Source organism: Squalius cephalus, assembly GCF_949319135.1.
Source record: "Squalius cephalus genome assembly, chromosome: 8".
Lineage (NCBI taxonomy): Eukaryota > Metazoa > Chordata > Actinopteri > Cypriniformes > Leuciscidae > Squalius > Squalius cephalus.
The window spans coordinates 24,709,892-24,733,668 of NC_137129.1; the positions used below are offsets into that span (position 1 = coordinate 24,709,892).

A 23,777-nucleotide genomic window follows, 5' to 3' on the forward strand; every position below is an offset into this window, starting at 1 on the left:
ATTTTATGTGTTTTTCAGTAAATGGAAAGATGTTGTTAGTTAATGTTAGTGTTTAATGTTCAGTTATGTTATAAACTTAGAGGACTTTCTGTAATGTTTTTTTAATTTTGTGGTTACCATTATGCAGAAGAGTGGCGACTGTGTTTAGGCTGTGGGCTCAGTATTATGCTATATGTGCATTAAACCTCGTGTTCAGGCTGTGGGCACTCAGTATACACTGTGTAAACCTCACTCACAGACCTGCACAAGTAATAATTCAATTGAACACTAGTAGTGTCTATCATTAGAAGTGACCATAGAGTCAAATTAACTAAAATTATAATGTTGGTTATTTAAGGCAGGACAAAAACTAAATGTAGTTAACCTGACAAAACTTTATCTAGCAGGAATGACTAAATTAATTCAAATTCATACAACAAGATTACAACAAATTATTTCAAACTATTTCAATTTTGTTGGAAAAATGTAATTCAATTTCGTGGAAAACCTTTCCTTAATTTAATTAAGTTCGTTCAACAGATTATTTTTTTGAGTGTATATTCACTGAATCAACTGAAGTTCCACAGCAGCCGCACAGTAGACAGCAGCTGAATTTTTGAAATTTTGCGAAGGGTAAATAAATATCTTGTTGTTTGAATAAGTACTACTAAACACTATGTCTATAGAGGCTCATATTTTATTTATTTGATGTCTGACTCACTGACTGAGACATGTGGGACGTCGCCTGAGAGAGAGGTCTAGGCTAGCATTTGCCATCTAACGTTAGTCATAGCCTACTCTTAAATAGCCTGTGCATACAGTAGCATTTTATCTTTTATAAAATGCGATTTTGGCCAAATGTATTTTACAACAGGAAAAAATGAGCGCCCAGCTTATATAGCTACAACAAACTAACCAGTTGATTAAATTGTAATGTGATGCCGGCACCGTTTTAATGACGGACAAAAAAAATGCACATTTGCACACATTCGCTGGTCAAAAACTATATATTGATAAGTAATACAACAACATATAATTTGTTTTTACCATCGGAAAATCATAACTGGTGCGCCCCCGCGCTGTTTCGTACGGGAACTTTTAACGTTACACAAAGAGACGATGATCCACAATAGCATCGTCACCTAGGTAACATATATTTCTAAGAAATTTCTTCTTTGATTTATGATTGCTGATACACTTAATTTATTAACATTTAATAATAGTAAATTATGATTAATTCAAGTCTGTTAATAGGTCGTATTCGCCATCTAGCTATTTTTTTTTATCTACAGTATTCTATACTCTAGTCCTCACATGTATAAAATACTACAGTAATGCTGTAGTAGTAACTAAAAAAAAACGTTACAGAAGATCACTGATTACAGAAAATCTTTATATTTTATCATGCTGAATGTAATTCATAATTTAATTCATTCCAAGGCTTAATTTATTTGATCCAAAATACAGCAAAAACAGTAATATTGTGAAATAATTTTACAATTTAAAATAACTGTTTTCTATTTGAATATATTTTAAAATGTAATTTATTTCTGTGATCAAAGCTGAATTTTCAGCATCATTACTCCAGTCCAGTACTCTTCAGTGTCACGTGATCTTTAAGAAATGCTTTTCACTGCAACTACTTTTCACACTATTTTATATATTTTTTTCATTGCTGGCTCACAGAAGTTGTAATTAGGTTTAAAGAAGCCCTTAAAACCCTGTTTATCTATATTATCTATATTATTATTATGGTTGTTATTAATCATGAATAAATCTAAAGCTTTTGAGACTATTATTTTGTGTTATTGAATTTGTCATGAAGATGTGACCATTTCTTCATTTTATGTAGGCTTACAAAATAATTTTGATGTAAAAAAAAGGGAGGGGGGGGGGGTGCCCTTTTTCAGTTTCAGCACATGCCCCTCAAAAGGTCTGTGCACGGCCCTGTCTGGGACTGCTGTATATTCTTAGGTTTCCAGAAACCAATTTTTTGTTGGACCAATCAGCGAACAGAGGGAGTGGCTGAGAACGATGACGTTGATGTAGTGCGTCAGTTTGAGTTGGAGTAATGGCAGCGGAGAAAGATGTGAGAAAAGCTATTCGGTCCGTTGTTGCAAAACTGCCGAATATACAGAAGTTAAAGCCGGAGCAAGAACAATGTTTGCTAAGTTTTGTTGGTGGCCATGATGTTGTGGCCCTCCTCCCCACGGGGTTCAGGAAAAGTTTGATTTTCCAGCTCACTCCGCTAGCACTAGAAGTGCCAGAATTCCATAACTACTAGAACTGCCGCAAGCGGTCAAAACTCTATATCTTTAATGATAAATCCCCAATACATACAACCGGCGTAGCGTCATAGAACGCCTCTGAAAAGGTTCACGCCCACTTTTAGGGGAAAACAAACCGGCGAGCACCATACACAGTATCGGATTGAGGACGTGTACTAACCCTTACAAACATGTAATTTGTATTTAAACATTTTTTTTTCACACAATAGGCTACCCCTATTATGTATTTGTATTTAATTAAATTTTTCCACACAGTATTTTGTATTTTTATTTTATTTTAAATACATTTCCATGTATTTATGCCCATCTCTGCCTGCCATCATCAATATCTTGCTGTTATGGAAATATCATGAATTACGGATGATGCTATCGAAAGCTAAATCAGTCTAGTTGTATGGCTGGACAGAAAAGTGCACTCAGTAGCTCCTCTAAATATAAAGACATAATATTATACATTTAAAGATGTTTACTTCTTAAAACCGAAGTAAAATCATTCACTGGCTACCTGGTGACTCGATGAGGTACGAGTAAATGTCCGGGTAAGACACTTCTGGCCACTGGGTGGGGTTGTTAGACCAATTTGACGCTGGTAGGGACATGTTTTTAAGTTGCCCAAATTAAGTTTATAAACGTATCGTTCACGCTCTATGGAAGGCAGGGTGAACGTATAATTAATCGACATTATTTCATCTAAGTGATTTCTGAAGTTATACACGTCTGCCGGCTGTGTACGGACGTTGTTTTGTGCCGCTATTTTGTATTGAAGTCTATGGGAAGTCTGGTTTGTTTTCCCCTAAAAAGGGGCGGTTACGAAATTTACAGTTAAGTTCCCGGATGTGCCGGTTGTATGTATTGAGAGATTAATGCATTTATTGTATTAGGATGTCTTTTAAAAACAAAACAACACCAAACTGTACATTTAAACAAGTTTAATTATAATTTATAAATAAATAATATTCGTAGATGCCCTGAACAAAATAGTAGCCTATGTTTTCATGTTTCCACTGTTTGATCGCGCCCATCGACACACACACACACACACAACACACTCACACACACACACACACCATATTCCAGCATTGCAGCCTGTTCATTATAGCCATAATAAAATATAATAATAAAATAGTCAACCTAACATATAAAAATTCCACTGCTCTGTTTCTCAGTAGCCTACTAGTAGGCTACAATTCGTACCATTTTATGCGTGAAGAGGATGATATTTTCCATCGATATTGGAACGTGAGTGAAGTTCAAAGCCTATGATAAAGAATAGTTTAGCATCCAAATACATGGCAAATGTTGAAACATTTTGATTCTAATTAGAGAGTTACGTGAGCCCAACGCCGCTTACTTTCACTTTCGCTTATAAAGCATTTCATTTTGGCTTGTTATTTTTTCATTCTTGTTCTGTTCTGAATATCATTACATTTAAATGATTTGTTGTTGAATATGTTTAGTGTATTTTTTACCACATTTTATTGTTGCGTATATTGGTATACCGCGAAATTCAGTGCGGTCAATATGACCGTTTATGGCCGAAATAGGTAAATATGTTCATTTGTTTTTTTTGCCTTATGTGTAATTTATATGAAAAACATTTTAAATTAAAATACAGACACTTTTAGGAAAAGTCAGGTACCAGCAGGATTGTATTTATTTTTTCAACAAAGTTATTGCAGATATAAAATTCAAAACGGTCAAAATGACTGCCATGGCAGTTCTAGTGGTGAACGAGTTAGCTAAGGCGAACGATAGGGATGCAAAGCCGATAGTTGTTGTCGTCTCCCCTCTTGTTGCACTAATGGAGGACCAAGTGAAGGAGGCAGAAAAGTTGTTTCCGTATCGCGCAGTAGCCTGGTGATCACTGTAGCCTACAGCATTTGCGGCAGATCCCAGTCCCTCCAGGATTTCGCGATTTTTTTTGTGTGATTTTTGTGATCAAAATGACTGATTTTGTGGTGGTAATTTCCAGAAATTTGCGAAAAAAATTGCGATTTTTATATTTTATAATTAGGACATCACATTTACATTAATAGTATTATGTCAGATGCACAATAGTCATACATGACACAAATCACAAACAAAATGCATAAAACTTGTTTATTTTGGTCTAATCAAATTCTCATCAAATGAAAAACTTTTGAAACAACCTATGGGCAATTTTTTTTTACCTGACCTATGTAAATATTAACAGCAGGTGTAGTAATCAGGCATGTGATTGGCAAAGGACAAAAAAGCAGGAAAATATACTGAAATTCAATCAGGCAATCATACATTTCACAATTTTATATTTATATATGAATGTCAAGAATTCAGAAGTGTGTATATTTATATAGCCTACACTACACTACACAGAAATAACATACAATTAAATTATGCTTATTTTAAATGTATTGTGCAGGCTAGGTATACAAAAATATAGGCTTTTAATAATCTTTCAGTGCGCAAAACCATGAAAATATGAAACGCTTCAAAACAGAGCGCACAAAGCGCGTATGCGCATCGCGGGCGCAGAATGATGTGCTCAAAGCAACATGGAGTCACAGTGTGCAGCGCTGCACAAGTGCGCATTTATAAGTTCACGGCACAAAGCGAAGAAATGTCGAGCGCACAAATCCTAGTGTCTATCTGTCCAACAGTTTATTGATCATTTGTATCTTCACAGTTTTAAATTCCAGTTATTGTGCGTGTGATACCGAGTCCTTGTGATGTGTGTGATCTAACAGGCACACGGTAGCGCGAGTCGTTTAAAAACAGCAACAAACTCCAACAAAATAAAGTGATTTTATGCAAATACACAGCCTTTTCTCTACAGATCAAGCATTATAATGTGAATATCATATTGGAGAGAGTTTTACCGTGCATGTATGCTGCTGTAACCTGACGAGGCGCGCGCGCTGTTTGAATACTGAATGGAGAATGATTGACAGCCGCAAAGGAGGGAAAACGAGTTTTCGTAAACTTTAATGATGTAAATAGACTTCTGTCCCTCACATTAAGCTATGAAATAGGCTTCAGATGAATTTGTCACCCAAAAAAAAAAGCGGGAGGCGCCGAAAAGCGCGCTGTTTGCATCCCTGTACTTGGAAAGGAAGGAAAAATGCATCTCTTTGCCATCTGTAACCATGGTGACGTGCCGCCCGGTGTGGCCCTGTTGCACGGGGACGGCGATTGGGGTTTAAATGCGTTTTACATTACAGGCTTCAGTAAATCGAGGAAAAGGAGTTTCCCCTTTCCCCGCAACATCTGTATCCACGTAAAAATGCATTGAAACTTTAATTAAACTAGAGATATTTCAATTGGGTGATTATAATTTAATGTTTTGTGAGGTATTTTTCATTTTTGTGATTATTTTGCGGTTAAATTAGGAATTATGCAGGATCGCAAAAAAATGCGACAATTTGTTGATTTTGCGTTGTATTCAGCGATCGCGGAATCGCGAAAAACTGGAGGGACTGAGATCCGAAACGACCGCAGCGGCGTATTGTTAATGATTAGACCCAGCTTCGACAGTTGACTGAATACATCACTGTCCTTAGTGTCAAAAATTTGTAAATGTTTCCGGCCGGTTTCGGCGCATGACATACGTCACGACCACACGTTAGCGATTGGCTATGGCAGATCCTGAGTGACTCTGGGCAGATCCAATAGTTTTGAACTTTAACAGAGAACCCGCCTACAAGGAAGTAAACGTTTCTCAATGGAGAGAGGCCAGAATCTCTGTACAAATGAAATGTACGAGAGTCTGGTAGAACCAGGCTAGATATAGGCTACCTCTGGACCATGTCATACCTGAGGAGGAGGAGAATGGTCGTGAGACACTTAACGTTAGTGGCTTTTTCATCAAAAAACATAGGCTACTCACTATTTGTATTTCAAATGATCCAGAAGTTATTCAGCAACTTTTATTTAAAAAAAGTTTTGTCAGCATTGCGATTCTCTTACACATACACTCTTTAATAAACGTTTTAACACAATTTAAACAACGTATCATTCAGTGCTACTTCTATAAATATTTTAAGTTGCTCAAGCAAGTGGTAAAATATTTAACCCTGTAGGCTACTTATATTAAAATCGCAAAGATTTTAAATTAAAACTTAAAATTGACAAACACAGCCGACTCTCATGCCTTTTCTTTTGCATTTAAGTTTTAATACAATACATCTCGCATGTCACAAAGAACTTGTTTTTTCACCTCCACGAATGAGACGAGTGTTGTTCATTATGTCGCCTTGTTGAGGTAAATTGTAGTTTTCCTTGCTTTACCCCGGTCTTAAAGTAGGCTAGCCTTAAAAAGATGACTGTGAAAAAGAGTATAATTAAATTAAATGCATTTATGGTGAGATTACTACATTTTATTTAATTAAACGCATTTATGGTGAGATTATTATATTTTCATGTCAATCTGTGTTCATTTTGACCACGAACCATGCGCTGGCACTTTAATTCAGCGCGTGCAGCACAGCAAAAATAGACTCGGTGCAGAAACGATCTCTGCACTGCTGTAGCCTCTACGCACCGCACATGGAACGCATCGCCAGACCGCATCCACGCGCGCAGTGTGAAAGCTCTAATACGGAGCCCGGGAATCAGGTGTGTATAAGCTTAAAAAACCCGAGGCCCCTCCGTATATTCACCAGGCCCACCTATTAATGACGTTCTGTATCCGCCACTGGGAGTATGTGAGTATCATAGACCGTAAAAGAAGGTGAGTATGCGATTTCAAATTCAGCCCATCATTTCTTCGCTGTTATTTTTTTAAATAAATCAGTGCTATTGGTCAAACTTTATGTAAGTCAGTGAATTTTACAAATATTTAACAACCAATGAAAAGCATTAAAACAGCTTGTGTTAAATCTTGTTACTCGATTAGACTGTCAAGCAAAACCTCACAGCTCATAGCTCCTCGTAGCTCCGCCCCTCGTCCTCCGGCCAGCGCATAGCTGAACGTAGGCTAATCAGTGAGATTAAATAAAGAACTGCTAAAATAAGTACAGCGTTTTCTTTACTCACGAAATACTATGTCTATAAAGGTTAATATTTTATGTTTTTGAGGTCCGAGATGCGGGAGCGGTGAAGAGAGAGAAAGGGCAAACCAGAGTAGAATTTACTCTCGCGATCGACTGGAAAGCAGTCCGCGATCGACTTGGGCACCCTTGGTCTAGTCTGTCGGTATCAGTGTCTTTGCTCCGCGATTTTTCTCTGCGTGAGAAAATGGATGTGTGGCGCGAGAGCGTGTGAAAAGTGTCGATTGCGTGAGTCTCACACTGAATGCGTAGAATTGGCAGCCCTGCTTTTAGAAGGGGGATGAATCGTCGGCAGAGTTCCTCCTTCCGCCATGCTTCTTCCCCATGTGAGGATTCATTAAGTTACATTAGACTAGAGTGCGCACTTCGTCGCATGCACACAGTGCTTCTACATGTGGGGATTGTTTACATCAGAGTGTGCACGTGTTTCGCGCAGCATATACGCAGAGTTTGTTTAAACGGTTGATGGAAAATAAGCTAATGCGCGTTCTATAAATATAAATTCTGATCTATTATTTTTCACGGTATTTTGATGTGCCCACGATAACAATATCGTGCATATTCATTACCGTGATTTATCGCATTACCGAATACCGGCACATGTCTACTGCATCGTTTATCCTTTTGATCTTTCATTAATTTTTTTTGCAAAATCCTAACCTTTCATTTAAGTAAAATAATTGAAAGTGGGGGGGAAATCACATTATGAAATAAATGTTTTTCTCCAAAACACATTGGCCACAATTATTGATACCCTTTATAAGACTACTTGCAGAAGGCGTCAGGTTTAGATTTTTTATCTGTTGATATTTGATAGAATCCACAATGTACGGAAGCCCTGAACCGCAACGTAAAAAAAAAAAAAAATTCTGTAAAAAAAAAAAAAAAATTCTGAAAAAAAAAAAAAATTCAAAAAAAAAAAAAAATGCTATCATTTCGAGATTAAAGTCGAAACGTTTCGAAATTAAAGTGGAAATGTTTCGAGATTAAAGTCAAACCGCAACGTAAAAAAAAAAAAAAAATCTGTAAAAAAAAAAAAAAAAAATCTGAAGAAAAAAAAAATGCTATCATTTCGAGATTAAAGTCGAAATGTTTAGAGAATAAAGTCGAAATGTTTCGAGAATAAAGTCGAAATGTTTTGAGATTAAAGTCGAAATGTTTTGAGATTAAAGTCGAAATGTTTTGAGATTAAAGTCGAAATGTTTTGAGATTAAAGTCGAAATGTTTTGAGATTAAAGTCGAAATGTTTTGAGATTAAAGTCGAAACATTACGAGAATAAAGTCGTAATTTTTTTTTAGGAAAGATGCGCTCGTGAAGTCGAACTGCTTCTGACATGGATCTAAACATAGCTTTTTACTTTTATCTGGGCTTTCAACAAAAGGACATTCTACAGGTGCTAATCTGCCAACATGGCATTACCATTTGTCTTAGGACGTTACAAAATATACTGCGCCGGAATAGACTTTACAGGCGAAAACACTTTTCAGACTGGATGGAGGTAGCCAGCTTTATATCTGAGGAAACAACAGGATCCGGCCACATGATTGGATACAGAATGATGCACTTAAAATGTAGGCCTATCCAGAACGGTGAAGAGGGAATCAGTGCGGTTACTGTTAAGTGTTCTCGACCCAGATAGTGTTGCCTATTATAGACGAGCACGAAAACACGTCAAAAACACTGCCACATAAAGTTTCGATCAGATTGTGAACCTACTCCGGCGGAGTCTGTGTGCTCGTCTATAGGCAACGCCATGGTAATGCATGTTGGTAGATTGGCACCTCGAATTTTCTTTTTGTTGAAAGCCCAGATAAAAGTAAAAAGCTACTATTTTGTGTAGATCCATGTCCGAGGCAGTTCGACTTCACAAGTGCATTTCTTTACACACACACACACAGACACACACAAAATTCAGAATTGGAAACGCCCTATGCACCAATGGACGCGCACCGTTATGAATGCACACACACGCAACTTCTACAGAAGACTGTATTCTCTAAAAACGTTTCGACTTTAATCTCAAAACGTTTCGACTTTAATCTCGAAATACTAGAAAAAAAATTTTTTGACGGATTTTTTTTTTTTTTTTTTAATGTGCTAGAATTTTTTTTTTTTTTTTTTTTTTAAGGTAGGCCTACTAGAATTTTTTTTTTTTTTTTGACGGATTTTTTTTTTGTAACGTTGCGTTTCAGGGCTTCCGCAACAATGCCATGTATCTGAACAAGAAGTCCAGGACCTCCAGCAGAAAAATATGCCCACAACATTAAAGATCCAATGGTATATTAAATTGTACACATGGGGTACTTTTTATCCTTGTGTGCACCAAACCCATCTAGCGTGTTTGCTGCCAAAAAGCTCTTTTTTTTAGTTTCATCTGACCACAGAACCCTGTGCTGTTTGACGTTCCAGTCGTGTCTGACAACTGAATATGCTGGAGTTTGTTTTTGGAGGAGCATTTTTCTTGAAAACCTCCCAAACAACATGTGGGGATGTATAGGTTTTTTTTTTTTTTTTTTTTTTAAATATGCTTTCTGACCCCAAGACTCAACTAATCTCTGCAATTCTCCATCTGTGATTATTGAAGAGTCTTTGGCCACTCAACTTTCCTCCTCACTGTCCATTAAGACAATATAGACACACGTCCTCTTCCTGGCAGATTCGTAATATCTTTAGTTGATTATAACTTCTTAATTATTGCCCTGATGGTCAAAATGGGGATTTTCAATTATTTAGCTATGTTCTTACAGCCACTTTCTATTTTGTGATGCTCAACAATCTTTTGCTGCACATCAGAACTATATTCTTTGGTTTTACTCATTGTGATGGATGATTAAGGGAATTTGGCCTTTGTGTTTCCTCATATATAAACTTCTGTGAAACAAGAAGTCATAGCTGGACAATTTCATGTTCCTAGTCACCCTGGTGTGCTAAAAAAAAGGTAAATATTAATGGGAATATACTTCAGAGATATTTTATTCATAAAAAAATTCTAGGGGTATCAATAATTGTGGCCAACGTGTTTTGGAGAAAAACATTTTTCATAATGTGATTTCACCCCCACTTTCAATTTTACTTAAATGAAAGGTTAGATTTTTGCCAATTTTTTTGAATGAAAGATCAAAATGATAAACGATGCAGATTTATTTTTTACAGCCATTTTTGATCATATTTACCAGGGGTATGATTAATTCTGAGCACGACTGTATATCCCGCATATATATATATATATATATATATATATCAGGCATGTGATTGGCTAAGGACAAAAAAGCAGGAAAATATACTGAGGATATCCACAATATTCTCCTCTTCTGTATCATCTTCAGACTGATCCTCATGTTGTGTGTGTGGCAAAGTTGATTTTTTTTGACCACATACTCCTCTGCCTGTTTCAGCCGCTCCTGTTTATTGTCATCAGCCACATCAACAAGGGTGTCACAGACAGTAGGGTTTACAAAGCAGGCTGCTGCTGCAAGTGGTGAGAACCTTTCATTGGTTGGATCCAAGAGCCAAGCAAAACGCTGGTTCACATTTCCTTTCATTTTCTGTGAAAGTGGCAAGATCTCGGTAGCTGGTGTTTTATTCAAAGTCAGAAAGGTGGCTGAGCAGATCGAAGAAGGCAGGGACAACCAGGGACATGGACATGGTGTCACTTTGGAGGGTTTTAGTATGTTCTACAAAAGGCAGCAGTAGTTCATGCAATGCATACTGTACACTTTGAGGAGTCTTGCAATCATGTTGAATGTGCTTGACCAGTGTGTGGGGCAGTAATTTACAAGAATAAGGCCACACTGCTCCAATATTCTTTGCGTTGCAACAGAGAACTTGCAAAGAGCTTAACACTGACCTTGCTTTATCAAGGATTCTCTTGACGCATGCCTCCTTTTGGACTGCAAGTTGTAAAGTATGCACTACACATGGTGTCAGTGTTGACATGATGGTACCTAACAAGAGGAACAAAGACAAATAAGACTAAACTTCAGAAAAGGTTTTAATTTATCCTTAAAAATCTAAATGTTGAAAATAATTTTACATGAGATTACAAATATAGTGAAAACCCTGTTTAAAAAAACATAGGCTACTTGTTCAAGGGCCAACAATATGTGTTCAGGTTTATTTTGTTCAACAAAAAATTATCATGCACTTATAGCAAGGAATGAAGCTGTCAGTCCTTTTTTTGTCCACAAGTCAATGCCAATAGATACTCTTGGGGCAGCAGCCAATCTCTTTTTGAATTTTTGTATATCATCTTCATAATTATATAATAATTACAATACATAATACATAAATACATAATAAATACATAATTAATGTCAATTATATTGCTTCTTTTAATTTTCTTTGGAACAGTCAGCCTTCTATCTACCGTCTCCATCATTAGAACAAAGTCCTCGTCTTCAATCATTGAACTTTTACATAATTGGGTATTCCTTACTGTCGAGCCCTGTATTGTATTTCAAGTTTAGTGAAAACACACTAAATATAAATATGTAAGCTGGCTGTTTATGAAACAAACAGTTAAAAAATAATTTTAAGATTCGGGATGAGTCGTCTGCAAATGTCGCATCAAGTTCGTGGTGTTTTTTCTGGAGATTGTCGCTCCACACGGTTTACTAATGTCTTGTTTTCCTTGACATCAAATGTGAAATTTATCCATATGCTCTTCTCTTTCTATTTTTTAATGTTTTCTGAGACGTGTAGCAAGTGCATGCTAAGTTGTGTCCCACCTGGTAACTTAGATCAGCATGTTTAAATTCAAAATTATGTGTATCTCACCTCCCTTAATTGTGATTGGATCTCTTCTCAAACTCTATTATTTTATTCTTTTAATGAATAATACTGCTGTAAAGTAAACACATCTACATGAATCAATTACTTTATAATAAGGAAATATACAAAATAAATATAGAAAACCATTTTTCAGCTCCAGCCGAGGCTGGTATCTCTTGAAAAGGTATCTCTTGAATTCTGCAATTTTGAGATGCAAAAACATGTAAGAGGCTGACAATTAGCTGAACATACATGTACTTGTTTAATTAGTGACACTTAGCCTACATTTTAAAACCTTTATTTGAATATGGCAAAATGATGCCTCTTTATACAATATTTCTATGATTAAATCACTGCCAGAGACCCACATCTTATCAGACAATCACTTTGGGCATAGTTAGTAGGCTAAGTGTGTTGACTAGGGATTCAACTTAAAGGATTAGTTCACTTTCAAAAAATATTTTGCTGATTAATACTCACCCTGATGTCATCCAAGATATCCATGACTTTCTTTCTTCAGTTGAAAAGAAATTAAGGTTTTTGAGGAAAACATTCCAGGATTTTTCTACACAGAATGGACTTCAATGGCAACCAACTATACCAACCTTCAAAGAAGGTTCAGATGTCCGTCTCAATGCAGCTTCAAAGTCTCTACACGATCCCAGTCGAGAAATAAGGGTCTTATCTAGTGAAATGATCGGTCATTTTCTAAAAAATAAATAGAATATACATACACACACACACACACACACACACACACACACACACATATATATATATATTGTTACGTTCCCACTTTTTAGTCTAGGGGTTTCAAAGAGGGAGTAACAGATGTAACAAAAAGTAAATAAACGTGAGAAATCTCCTTTCCATCTATCCCAGCTCTAATTCTTTTTCACCTATAAATCACCAAAAGGCTACACAACACCCATTGATTTACTACTAGCAACAAAAGGAAACTGAGAGAAAGTGTGCTGAACGAGTTTCTTTTTAATAAAGGTTCAATCAATATATTTATAAAGCAAACAAAGATCAATAAACAGACAAACAAACTTAAATAACCATATCGTCAGGAGAGGGCCAGGCCAAAATAACAAACAAGACAAGGACTTCCTAAAGTTTAAACCCAGATAACTTACCTAACAAAAATAAATGAGAAATTAAAGACAGTTGTCTTACCTCTCTCCCTGACTAGAAATAAACAGGAAAAAAGTTAAGGAGTGGATACTCCAAACAAATTGGCGCCCAACTCCCTACACGGTTTAAACTCACATAGTTTAAATGGTCATTGGACTCAGACAACAGGTTTCACCAAAGAATATAAGTTCTCTTTTATACAGCAATTCACACACACACTAATGTCTGGGATAGCTGGAGAGGGACTCTGTCGATCACTGTCTCTTTGTGGTTTTATACAGGCTGCCAACAGATAAGCCACGCTCCTGCTAATTGGCATCAGCTGCGGACAATTTGGAGTGCTGCATGAGAAAGAGGGAGAGAGAGAGAGATAGAAAAAAGAGAAAACAAAAATCACCAGCACAATATAAACAAGACTACGTCACAGGACGTAACAATATATATGGGCCGTTATCGGCGTTAATCTATTCTCAAAGTTGGGTTGGGAGCTGGGTCTATACTACGCAAGCTATGATGACTTTCACCTTGATATTCTAGCGCGGATATACCTAGCCGAATTCAGTTTGGTGTTCGGTACGCATTTTGAAACTGAACGGTTCGTTGGACCATTTTTCCTGCCGACCAAAATTTCGTTATTTCAAATGTAGGCGGGTTGCGCGTGGCACACGCGCTCATAATGTAATGATGGCGCAACCACAACATTGTCCGACATCAAATGGCAAACGTAATGTAAGCGGAACGAAACTGAGCTACTCGTAATTGTGTGGTTGACGGACCGTTGTTTATCAGTTTGGACCAAAGCAGCGCAAGCCGATCTTGATCAAGCGACACTGTTACTACACAGCGCTAAGAGATCCAGTAAAGAGAGCATTTGAATTCGCCACAGAAGTAATAACATTGCTGTGAGATCTAGTGAGAAACATTCACATTTCTCCATTATTAACGGATCAAACAGTGCGTGGAAGCCAGGAAGAAACATTGTCCCATGAATGAACTATCCGGTGTCCACAGATCTGCAACATTTACCATGGATTTACTGTAGTAACACTAACTGCAACCATGGAAGTTTGGCAGGAATAGTAGGCTATAATGCTTTAAAGTAACATTACGTTGGTTTTATTTTGATATTATTAATAAAATTGCTGCCCTCAAATGTTAATCTGAACTAAAAATAGACCTTTGTTTATAACTACTAGCCTACAATATTAGGCTACATTTAATTTTTTCCAAGGAGCTGATTTGTTTTATATGCTCATAAGAAGAGTCTATTATAGCTCCATCATTGCTCAAAGTAAAATATTACTTTATTAAAAATCATACTTTATTATGTTAGTTTTAATTAAAAAAAAATCTGCCATTTCTTCACAAGTTCTTTTAAATGTCACTTTGTATTTAAGAAACACGTGCCCTTTAGTCATTATTTGGGTAGCACACATATTCTGAATGCCTTCGGCAGAATTCAAATGAGCCATTTTAATCTAGATTAATCTAGATTAATTCCAAGATTACAGTGAGATTAATCTAGATTAAAAAAAAAAAATCTATGCCCACCACTAATATTCTTACCTAATTCTAATATTCTTAATATTCTCTAACCTTCTTTGAACATTGGTATAGTTGGTTGCCATTGAAGTCCATTCTGTGTAGAAAAATCCTGGAATGTTAGAAAATTCTGGGCCGAAACCGAAAATTATGGATGCACTTGTCCAAAAACCAAAAATGACTTGGAATAACGGCTCGGAATGCATTTTCAATTTGCATATTGAATTTTTCTACATTCATTGCGGGACATTTAATGAAAATGCAATCGCAAGTGTCTTAACTGTGAGTGTAAATGCAACTAAGAAAAATAATATTTAAATGATCATTTTGCTACAGTTTTTGCTTAAACATATTAAACATATCTAATCATTTCTGTTATACATTTTAATTTTGCAACTTTTATAAAGCGTTAAAATATGTATTCAATTTACATATTAAAACTATTGTATGAAATGGCAAATGATTTTTGATTATATAATTGATTTTTCATTTTCATTCTGCACCAAGCTCCGACGCAGAAGTTTAAATATCGCTCCATCCCTCCATCGCTGCTCGCATCTATATTATATATATATATATATATATATATATATATATATATATATATATATATATATATATATATATATATATATATATATATATATATATTCTTTTTTTCCCCTATTTTTAATATATATATATATATATATATATATATATATATATATATATATATATATATAAATTACCTTTTTTTGGATGCTAAACTATTGTTTATTATATGCTTTGTACTTCACTCACGTTCCAATATCGAAGGGAAAAATTATCCTCTTCACATGCGCAAAAATGTGCTTGGAAAATTCACAGTGGAGCGGTGCTTACTGTGAATGTACGAATTGTACTACTGACTATTTAGAGCAGTGTAATTTTTATATGTTAGGTTGACCATTTTATTATTATATTTTATTAAGGCTATAATGAACAGGCTGCAATGTCAAGATTGCTATGCTGGAGTGTGTGTGTGTGTGTGTGTGTGTGTGTGTGTGTGTTCATGTTTTTCTATCCCGGTGGGGACTTTAACCTGAATGCACACAGACTCATGGGGACTCGTGTCACAGTGGGGACCTAAATAGAGGTCCCCATGGGTAAACAAGCTTATAAATCATACAGAATGAGTTTTTTTGGAAATGTAAAAATGCAGAAAGTTTTCTGTGATGGGTAGGTTTAGGGGTAGGGTTAGTGTAAGGAGATAAAATATACAGTTTGTACAGTATAAAAATCATTAAATCTATGGAGAGTCCCCACAAAGATAGTAAACCGTGTTTGTGTGTGGGTGTGTGTGTGTGGCGTGGGCGCGATTGAACAGTGGACACATAAAAACATACTCCGTCATTATACAGGACGACATTCAAACTGCAAAGTGTTAACTTTGTGTACAGTCGCAATAAAACACAACATTGTGCTTTTGTAAAATAATTTCAAGCAATCCACCCCCCGAAAGGTGCTAATTTTAAAATTAAACTAAAATGCTCATGGCTGCACGGGCATTCATAACGGTGCGCGTCCACGGCGAGGAACGAGCAGAACAGAGTGAACGTTTTTCAGTTAATTCCTACTTCCATAGGAATTCGTTTGAAACGCTCGCTCAACCACTATCAATGTCAGTGCGGACGAACATATTTTACTTTCGTTTTTAAGTTGGCGATTCAAAAGCCCCCAGTGGTGTCACACGTCGATTAACCGGTGGTAAAATATTCTCACCGTCACATACCTAGTATATTTTTATGTAGATACAATAGGCCTACCTGATTTTGAACACAAGAGGGCAGTATAGCCCTATGTATGACTTGACTTTTATTGGACTAAATAGTACAATTACTATTTTTAAACTTATAAATATTTATTAAATTGAAAAAAAAAAGAATAAAATGGGTTTAGTTGTGATATTTTTATACTTTTATATAGAAATAAATGGTGTTTAATTACATTTTTAGAAGATGAGGCTTGTAGTGTTTCCTTTTTGTACATTACTTTAGTCCCTCACTATAGCAAAACCGTTTGAGATGTTTAATATCCGTTCACAATTTAGCATCTTTAATGTATCTTTATCATTTTGAAAAAGTTTGGTGTGAATAAAATAAACCAGTTAGGAAGAGTAGCTAAAAACTCATAGTCTGAAATATCCAAAAAATCCACATTCAAACCAAAATATCTGACTTCCTTTTGCTCTGAGCTAATGAATGTAAATTAGAAAGTTGTCCGGCTCAGGGAGTCCAATATATATACTGATTTTTGTAACTGTTGGTTAAACTAAACACTTTTGTCAAAAGCATGTTGAAAGTGACACACTTCCTGCTGCCAGTTGGTGGCGCTATAACTTTGACTCACAATAGTTACATCCATCTGATCGGTCTCTTACCACGAACACACTGCCAAAGTTTCATCAAGATCAGTTAATGTATGCAGAAGTTGTAACACTTCGTCTCTCTCTTTTCTCGCCATAAATTTGTTTCCTCGCCACGGTCAAAACGTTTGAGATATCAAAAATCCGTCCGCAATTTAGCATCCTCAATGTCTTGACTTCATGCTGACTGAGTCTGGAGGTGATTGAATGAATTCTCTAGGAGTACATCACATTCCACAGCAAGCGTTTTCCAAACAACCCATAATAGCCGACTTCCTGTTGGGGTGGCGTGAAACTTGACAGAGGGAAAGTTGTTCGGCCCGATGAAATCTATATGTGTACTAGGGCTGTCAAAATTGCTCAAAAATGACGTTCGAATATTCCCTCTAAAAAACACACGAATATTCGAACTATTCGAACATCTGGTTGCGCATTTTGTCAATGACGCGCATTACGTCAATAACAGGACAAATTAATACAAAGAGACATAACTACTTGTATAGGTAGTAAATTTAAGTTTAAACATATTTGACAATGTATTACCAGCACAAAACCAAGTAAATAAACTAATGGCCAAGACCGCAGACCTCACTCTCGCTCACTCGCAGGCTCTCTCTCTCTCTCTCTCTCTCTCTCTCTCTCTCTCTCTCTCTCTCTCTCTCTCTCTCTCTCTCTCTCCTCCCTCTCTCTCTCTCTCTCTCTCTCTCACGCTCACGCTCTCTCTGCGCATAATGGTTAAATTAACAACAACAATAAGCACATGTTGAGTGCTGATCAAGAGTTTTGTGCAAGCAATTTAAGGTCGCGACTCTTGTCCCAAATATAGCAGGCTTTATTCAGTGATTGAAACAAATTTATTAACATTAATTGAAGTTTTACAGTATAGAACCGACATTGAATGCTCCGAGCGAGCTGTGCTGTGGTAAACATGGAACTTTTCTGTTTAACGTTAAATAAAATGAGGCACACAATTCCGAGAAATGTGACAACAAAGAAATTTTACCCTGAGGTTCATAAAAAATAAAGTGCTATTAAAAAAGAAAAAGGCTACTTACATTCTTGGTGCTTGTATTAAAAAAAGGAAAAACTGACTGCAATTTATTCCATTGTCTTTTTAGTGCACTGTCAACTTTCAGCAGTGACGCTGTGCTAGACAGTGGGACTCATGTGACCTGTCCCTCAGGCAGCGCGCGCGCCCACTCGCAAAGCAGACAGCTGCGCCTCTGCTTCCGCGGGCGTGTTTTTCCATATTCGAAATTCACATTCGATTCGAATATTAATTTTCACGTTCGAATTCCTGTTTTTTAAAACTATTTGAATATATATTCGAATTTAGAATATTCGTTGACAGCCCTAATGTGTACCGAGTTTCATATTAATTCATGCAAGCGTGTTTGATATATGGACCAAGTTTTCAGACCCTGTTCAAGAGGGCGCTGTTGAGCCCCCCTGCCACGCCCGTTTCTGAAACTTTTCACATGTCTACTGGCTAATAAGTGTTATGTGTCTGTCGAGTTTCATCCAATTTCAAGCATGCTAAGAGTCTCAAACGCATCCGAAAAGAATGTTAAAATTTGATGCGTTGCCACGGCAACAGTATCTAAGATATCAGTAATCCTTTCACAGGTCTACATCTGCCGTGTTTCTACAATATACTCATAAAGTTTGAAGCAAATCGGGTCAAATTAAGAGGGTGACTTCAAAGCATTTTGAATGTGACACACTTCCTGCTGCCAGTTGGTGGCGCTATAACTTTGACTCACAATAGTCACATCCATGTGATCGGCCTCTCACAACGAACACACTGCGGAAGTTTCATCAAGATCAGTTAATGTATGCAGAAGTTATAACACACTTCCTGTGTCCCATTATTCGCCATAAATTCGTTTCCTCGCCACGGCCAAACCGTTCGAGATATCAAAAATCCGTTCGCAAGAATTCATCCTCAATGTCTTGACTTTATTCTCACCGAGTTTGGTGGCGATCGGATGAAATCCCTAGGAGGAGTATTTCACATTCCATTGTATGCGTTTTCCAAACAACGTATAATAACCGACTTCCTGTTGGGCTTTTGTAAAACTTAGAGCACGAAAGTTGTTCGGCCTGATGAGATCTATATGTGTACTGAGTTTCATATTATTACATACAAGCGTGTTTGATTTATGGACCAAGTTTTCGGACCCCATTCCAGGGGGCGCTGTCGAGCCCCCCTGCCACGCCCCGGTACCAACTTCAGCCCGGCCCTGATGGCCGCAGGTTCTGACGTGTGTGCAAAATTTCAAGAGTTTTTGAGCATGTTAAGGGCCCCAAAAGTGGCAAAAAGGCAAAAAAAAAAAAAAAAAAAAAATAGCTGCGAGCAGCGATTACGGGCCCAAGCCGGTGGCACCGCAACCCCGGGGCATTTAGTTACCTAAAGGCACCGGGGTGGCGGTACCGCCGGCTTTGGCCCTTCATCGCTGCTCGCAGCTATATTTATTTTTATATATATATATATATATATATATATATATATATATATATATATATATATATATATATATATATATATATATATATATATATATATATACACATATACACATATATATATATATATATATATATATGTGTGTGTGTATATACACACACACACACACACACACACACACATACATATATATATATATATATATATAAGACAGAAAATATTACTTGACTTACCTTATTCTGATTTTATGATGCACTCAAAATATTCCATAACAAATCCTTTAAATTTAATGTAAAAAAAAAAAAACGAAAGTAAGCAGTGTTGGGCTCACGTAACCCTCTCATTAGAATCAAAATGTTTCAACATTTGCCATGTATTTGGATGCTAAACTATTCTTTATTATAGGCTTTGTACTTCACCCGTGTTCCAATATCGACGGAAAAAATCATCCTCTTCACACGCGCAAAAATGTACTTGGAAACATCACAGTGGAGCGGTGCTTACTGTGAATGTACGAATTGTACTACTGACTATTAAGAGCAGTGTAATTTTTATATGTTAGGTTGACTATTTTATTGTTATATTTTATTAAGTCTACAATGAACAGGCTGCGATGTCAAGATTGCAATGCTGGAATTTGTGTGTGTGTGTTCATGTTTTTCTATCCCGGTGGGGACTTCAACCTGAATGCACACAGACTCATGGGGACTCGTGTTACAGTGGGGACCTAAATAGAGGTCCCCATGGGTAAACAAGCTTATAAATCATACAGAATGAGTTTTTTTGGAAATGTGAAAATGCAGAAAGTTTTCTGGGATAGGTAGGTTTAGGAGTAGGGTTAGTGTGAGGAGATAGAATATACAGTTTGTACAGTATAAAAACCATTAAGTCTATGGAGAGTCCCCACAAAGATAGTAAACCGTGTGTGTGTGGCGTGGGCGCGATTGAACAGTGGACACATAAAAACATACTCCGTCATTATACAGGACGACATTCAAACTGCAAAGTGTTAACTTATATTTGTGTACAGTCGCAATAAAACACAACATTGTGCTTTTGTAAAATAATTTCAAGCAATCCACCCCCCGAAAGGCGCTAATTTTAAAATGAAACTAAAATGCTCATGGCTGCACGGGCATTCATAACGGTGCACATCCACGGCGAGGAACGAGCAGAACAGAGTGAACGTTTTTCAGTTAATTCCTACTTCCATAGGAATTCATTTGAAACGCTCGCTCAACCAATATCAATGTCAGTGCGGACAAGCATATTTTACTTTCGTTTTTAAGTTGGAGATTCAAAAGCCCCCAGCGGTGTCACACGTCGATTAACCGGTGGTAATATATTCTCACCGTCACAAACCTAGTATATTTTTATGTAGATACAGTAGGCCTACCTGATTTTGAACACAAGAGGGCATTATAGCCCTATGTATGACTTGACTTTTATGGGACTAAATAGTACAATTACTATTTTTAAACTTATAAATAATTATTAAATTGAAAAAAAAAAGAATAAAATGGGTTTAGTTGTGATATTTGTATACTTTTATATAGAAATAAATGTTTTTTAATTACATTTTTAGAAGATGAGGCTTTTAGTGTTTCCTTTTTGTACATTATTTTAGTCCCTCACTATAGCAAAACCGTTTGAGATGTTTAATATCCGTTCACAATTTAGCATCTTTAATGTATTTTCATCATTTTTAAAAAGTTTGGTGTGAATAAAATAAACCAGTTAGGAAGAGTAGCTAAAAACTCAGAGTCTGAAATATCCAAAATATCTGACTTCCTTTTGCTCTGAGCTAATAACTGTAAATTAGAAAGTTGTCCGGCTCGGTGAGACCAATATATATTCTGATTTTTGTAACTGTTGGTAAAACTAACCCCCCCACTTTTTTCAAAAGCATGTTGAAAGTGACACACTTCCTGCTGCCAGTTGGTGGCGCTATAACTTTGACTCACAATAGTTACATCCATCTGATCAGCCTCTTACCACGAACACACTGCTGAAGTTTCATCAAGATCAGTTAATGTGTGCAGAAGTTATACCACTTCGTGTTTCTCTTTTCTCGACATGAATTCGTGTCCTCGCCACGGCCAAACCGTTCGAGATATCAAAAATCCGTCCGCAATTTAGCATCCCCAATGTCTTGACTTCATGCTGACCGAGTTTGGAGGTGATTGGATGAATTCTCTAGGAGGAGTACATCAAATTCCACAGCATGCGTTTTTCAAACAACCCATAATAGCCGACTTCCTGTTGGGCTGGCATAAAACTTAGAGCACGAAAGTTGTTCGGCCCGATGAGATCTATATGTGTACCGAGTTTCATATTATTACATGCAAGTGTGTTTGATTTATGAATAAGTGTTCGGATCCCGTTCCAGGGGGCGCTGTCGAGCCCCCCTGCCACGCCCGGGTACCAGCTTCAGCCCAGCCCTGATGGCCGCGGGTTCTGACCTGTGTGCAAAGTTTCAAGAGTTTTCGAGCACGTTAAGAGCCCCAAAAGTGCCCGAGAAGTAGGAAAAAAAAAAAAAAAAAAAAAAAAAAAAAAAATATATATATATATATATATATATATATATATATATATATATATATATATATATATATATATATAGAAATATAGCTGCGAGCAGCGATTGCGGGCCCAAGCCGGGGTGGCGGTGTCACTGGCTTGGGCCCTCCATCGCTGCTCGCAGCTATATATATATATATATATATATATATATATATATATATATATATATATATATATATATATATATATAAATAATGCAACAATATATATATATATATATATATATATATATATATATATATATATATATATATAAATATATATAAATATATATATATATATATATATATATAAATAATGCAACAATATATATATATATATATATGTGTATATGTATATATGTATATGTATATATATATATGTATATGTGTGTAACAAAAAAAAAAAAAAAAAAAAATATCAGACAAGTAATATTCTCTGTCTTGTCCCTTAATGTTTTTTTTATATATATATATATATATTTTTTTTTTTTTGGATGCTAAACTATTGTTTATTATAGGCTTTGTACTTCACTCACGTTCCAATATTGAAGGGAAAACTTCACATGCTCTTCACATGCGCAAAAATGTGCTTGGAAACATCACAGTTGAGCAGTGATTTCTGTGAATAGTATGAATTGTACTACTGTCTATTTAAACAGAGCAGTGTAATTTTTATATGTTAGGTTGACTATTTTATTATTATATTTTATTAAGGCTATAATGAACAGGCTGCGATGTCAAGATTGCAATGCTGGAATGCACAATATGTTGTTGTTTTGTTTGTGTGTGTGTGTGTGTGTGTGGCGCGGGCGCGATCGAACAGTGGAAACATAAAAATATAGGCTACTCCGTAATTTTGTTCATACAGGACATCATTTAAATTGCAATGTGTTTACTTATATTTATGTACACTCACAATAAAACACAACATTGTGCTTTTGTAAAAAAACATTCAAGCAATCCCACCCCCGAAATGGCGCCATTTTTAAAATGAAACTAAAATGCTCACGGCTGCATGGGCAATATGTGTCTACAGCGAGGAACGAGCAGAACAGAGTGAATGTTTTTTAGTTAATTCCTACTGGACGTCCATATTTCACTTTCGCTTTTAAGGTAGCGATTTAAAAGCCCCCACCGCGCTGTCACACATCGATTAACCAGTGGGAAAAAATTCTCAGTCACATCGCTAATATATTTATATATAAATACAATATACAATGGGCCTACCTGATTTTGAACACAAGAGGGCAGTATAGCCCTATGTATGACTTTTTTCTTTTTACTAAATAGCTGTTTTAAACTTGTACATAATTCTTGAATTAAAAAAAAACTGAATAAATATTTGCTGTCGAGACAGAAAATATTACTTGTCTTACTTTATTCTGATTTTATGATACACTCAAAATATTCCACAACATTGATTAACGTTGATTAACCCGTTGATTAACCAGTGGCAAAATATTTTCACCGTCACATACCTAGTATATTTTTATATAGATACGATAGGCCTACCTGATTTTGAACACAAGAGGGCAGTATAGCCCTATGTATCACTTGACTTTTATGGGACTAAAGAGTACAATTGCTATTTTTAAACGTATAAGTAATTCTTAAAT

At 36.2% G+C, this 23,777-nt stretch overlaps 1 protein-coding gene across 3 annotated transcripts in view; it reads left to right on the forward strand.

The window, feature by feature from the left end:
- Positions 1-23,777, forward strand: part of cenpa (histone H3-like centromeric protein A) — a 167,480-nt gene that overhangs the window by 20,018 nt on the left and 123,685 nt on the right. The window lies entirely within an intron of this gene.